Source organism: Carassius gibelio, chromosome B5 (genome assembly GCF_023724105.1).
Source record: "Carassius gibelio isolate Cgi1373 ecotype wild population from Czech Republic chromosome B5, carGib1.2-hapl.c, whole genome shotgun sequence".
Lineage (NCBI taxonomy): Eukaryota > Metazoa > Chordata > Actinopteri > Cypriniformes > Cyprinidae > Carassius > Carassius gibelio.
The window spans coordinates 25,409,380-25,413,587 of record NC_068400.1 but is presented as its reverse complement, the minus strand read 5'-3'; the positions used below and the strand labels follow the sequence as shown (position 1 = coordinate 25,413,587).

General features: G+C 35.0%; 1 long non-coding RNA gene across 1 annotated transcript; it reads right to left on the bottom strand.

Moving 5' to 3' along the window:
• Nucleotides 1-790: 790 nt before the first annotated feature.
• LOC127958414 (uncharacterized) lies at nucleotides 791-3,279 on the bottom strand. The gene is made up of 4 exons (XR_008154028.1): nucleotides 3,030-3,279; nucleotides 2,241-2,340; nucleotides 1,915-2,075; nucleotides 791-1,527 (listed from the first exon to the last, which is right to left on the bottom strand). It is a non-coding gene; the product is annotated as an uncharacterized LOC127958414 (long non-coding RNA).
• Nucleotides 3,280-4,208: the final 929 nt, after the last annotated feature.

Genomic DNA, 4,208 nt, shown 5'->3' with positions numbered 1-4,208 from the left:
ATCTATGCAAAGGCAACACTAGGGGGCTGTTTTTGTAGTTCATTGAAGTTATGCTTAGGGTTAGGATTAGGATCTCGCTAAAGATGTCATTTTTCTCAAGATAGCAATACTTCATTGTTGACTTAATATATTACTAATGTGATGATAGGAGCAAAACATACTTTTTAACATGATGCGCTGTTTAATATGGGTTAAAAGATAGTCCAACCACAGACTGTCCTGAAAAGTCATTGCCAATGGCATCTAAGCTGAGCAGCAGCGTCACACTTCCTTATCCATGTATGACAGATGTCTTTCGTTTTTCGGCTGAAGGGATAGATTCGGTTAACAATAGATTAAGCTTGCTACTTATTAGATTCTGTTTTATTAACGTCTTCACCTTCCTCCGTTGTTCAGCTTGACAAAAATTGGGCAATATTGATGTGCACATGCCCAGCAGTCGCAGTTGTATCCAACAGATAGATTCCTCTCATTAAATATAAGACACATTTTTAAGATTTGTATATTTTTTTTTTGACCAAAGACAAATATATTTACTAATCAAATGACGTGCTTCTAAAATTTACATTGTATATTACATTGTGTTTTAAAGTTAAAATTGTTCACATTTGTGTTTCTGTGATTTACCATTCTCTACCATTTGAACCCTAGGAATATTAACAGAAATTATAAATGAATGAATGAATGAATGAACAAATAAATACATAAAGCATAATAAACATGCATATTTTTGTAAGGATCTTCCATTATTTATTTATATGTCAAACTCATTTAAAGTCAACATGCCCAAATTACTACACTGCATCCTCTGTCACCAAGCTCGTTTTTGCCACCATAAAGAATAAAAAGGCAGTTATGTTGTAAACATTAACTATTTTCAGTATGCAAATGAAAATGCTTTTATTAAAAAACAAAACAGTAAATACAGTATGTCTTTCAGAGAACACTGGAAAAAGATCAATTTTATTAAAAAAATTAAATTGACCAAAATGTTATACAACACAATGTAAATGTTTCAAACTCACAAAAAAACACCATGAAGACATGCATGTCAAGTGTGCAATATCATCTATAAAACTCAATCAGCACAGCATCAAATAAACACTGATTGTCTGAACAATGGAAGACAGAGAAAGTGTTCAGGAAAACAAACACCTGCTAGCTTTGACAATAACATCATGAATTCACTTCATGACTGGAGCTAGGGGATGACTGTGTATGAATATCTCCTTTACTAAAACTCTTAATTAAAGTCTAAAAAGTTCACTGTATGAAGCTTGAAAAAGAGAACAAAATGCTTTATCAATACGAAAAATACTATTTTTAACTATTGTTTTCATCACTGGTTCTGTAATGTATTCATTATGAGCTTATAAATAAAACAAAGTTACATCTTCTGCAAAAATCAAACCACTGCAAAGTCTAATCACTGATCCAGGGACCATATCTGTGTGTGTGGGGGATAAAGAGTTAACGAGGTGAGTCCTTGTGCATGATGGAGAACTGCAGTGTTATCCTCAAACAATCCTGTAAAACAGAAATATTACATTACATTCAACTTATACATTACACTGTGTTTTGTTTAGACCATAAAAGCAGCCTCTGTAAAGATGCTGTAAAATTAAATGTTAAATGAATCCATTATTGAAAGCAAGTAATTAATAACAAGCTATAGTCATATGAATTCTTTTGATAGTGTCAGATGAGACCGTCCTGGGGCTTGTACAATATCATACAATTCTTAAACTGGATTATTAAGACTGTGATGTGTTTAGTACAGTATGTGAAATATTGATAATTAGTTATTAAAAATCTCTGTAAACACATAAGTGTCCCATAAGGCAGTGGCTCCCAATCCTGGTCCTGGAGAAGCCCAACACTGCACATTTGAGATGTCTCCCTGATCAAACACACCTGATTCAACTCATCAGCTCATCAGTGAAGACTCCAAGGCAGATAAGAGAGACGCCAAAACCGTGCAGTGCTGGGGTTCTCCAGGATCAGGATTGGGAAACACAGTCATCAGGTCATGAAAAGTTCGACACACACTCGTGGTCATCATGCTCACTCGAACACTAGGCCAAATACAGGAAAGACTTCAAATAAGTAATCAAGTGGTCAAGTGAAAAGATGGCAAGTGTGGGTATTTGGACAGTGCAACAGTTTAAGAAACAACAAATGCTGTACAAATTATAACAGCAGGAATTTTTGATAAAAGAGACAAACTATCACAGACTTACTGCTGCAAATATCTGCCTCCGCAGCTTTCTGTCTTCTCCATTTCTGAAGGAATCCCTCTCCAGAAACACCACTGGGCTGACTGCCTTTACGTCTTTTCAGCTAAAAATATAAATAATAAAAAAGGGGAGAGAAAATAAAATTGAATTATATACAGAATGTTAATAATGATCTGTGAGCAAAATATTTATATATATATAAACTGATATGAATGAACTGCAAGATGGAAAAATACATGTTTTATTATTTATTTTTAATTTGATTTTTTTTTTTTTGGGATTCACATTAAAAGGTATTAAAAGCATGGTACAGAACACATGATTACTGTGATATCTGTCATATAAAAGCACATAAAAACACTAACATTACAGTGATACAAACATAGCTGGTTTGGTGATTATTGTATTGTTGTATTGATTATTAATATATCATAGTAAAACTACAGTTACAGTTACTAATGTCCCATTTACTGTGTTTTAACTTCACATTTCATTTATTACTATTGTGTCGTGATTACCATGATTTTACTACAAATACAACTTACATCATTGATCCTGAAATTAATAATAATATAAAACGGATCGAAGGTCTATGGCACGTCACGTGACAGATAGAGTTTAATCACACTAATTAGCAGCTGTGTTCATTTATTTAAACGCAATGAAACTCAAAGACAGCCGCAGATGACCGATATAATACAGCGATTAAACATATGGCACTAATCTGATTAATAAAGAAGACAGAATACATTTGATAAAAGGCATTAAAAGAGCGTATATACGACTACTCACCCAAACTGTGGAACTGATAGCAAGTATCGCGCGATGTGTGCTGAATGAGACTTCTTGAACGTGATTTCATAGCGATAAACATCTCATGTCCTCGTGTCGAATTCTGACGCCAAAAGTTTCCCACTGAAAGCAATGAAGGTCGTAGTGCTTCGATAGTCGACGCCGAGAGGCACATTTGGCGTCATAAAAGTGACGCTAGGGGCGCTTGACCATGCTTCGGTTTTTGACGCCTTTGGAGTGAGAATGGGTTGAATATAAATAACTTTTCACGCAATTCATTTCTCTGATAAAGTTGACCTTTTTTTGTCATTTTTTAGCAGTATGTCTCTACAATGTGTTTTTACTGCTGCCAGAAACACTGGCACTAGAATACAATTATGAATATGCTACACAATAATCCTATTTTGAAAAGAGTAAGTCATCAAACATGGATCTGTCTTCAAAAATATCTTCCTGCTTGGGTTTTGATTTGGTCAGAGGAACAGAAGAAGAAAGTTAATTTCAACATTACTAACTCCAAACATTAAACAGCCACGTTAAACTACAGCGAACAGGGGTTAAAGAAGAAATTAGCATCAGTATATGATAACTTCCTGGCATTCTCAGTTTCACATTGCAGAAGAAAAGAATCCCTCCACAGCCGGGCTGCAGGTACTGTGTGGGGATATTCATGAAGCTCTAATGCATAGCACAGGAAAATGGATGACTGCACGGCCTGTGGTGACGTGTTTGTTCTATAAAGCATGGCCTGGAGGTGAGGGAGCGGAGGAGAGAGGGTGTCATGTCCGTGATGAATGGCCGGCTGGTAACATCTTCACTCTTGACCCGTGGCACGTTTGAATAAGCAGTGCATTAAAATGGAGATCTCTGGACCACGTTTGTTTGTGAAATAAAAGCATCCATGTTCAGAAGACACAGAGAGTGATGCTGGTAATTGAGATGCCGGGGGAATGCAGTGAAGAATATTATACAGAGCTATTTTTATTATGTACTGTAAACGCAGCAGACTATAAGGTGAATATTGATGATATTTTTAAACACAATAGAAAGTCTGTTATACCAAAAACTAAAAAAAAAAATAAAAAAAAAATCATAAGTATGGCATCCCTTGCTTATGCTTTTTTCGTAACACAGGACATTTATCTAAAAATTAGAACATACTTAGAAATATATGTTAAA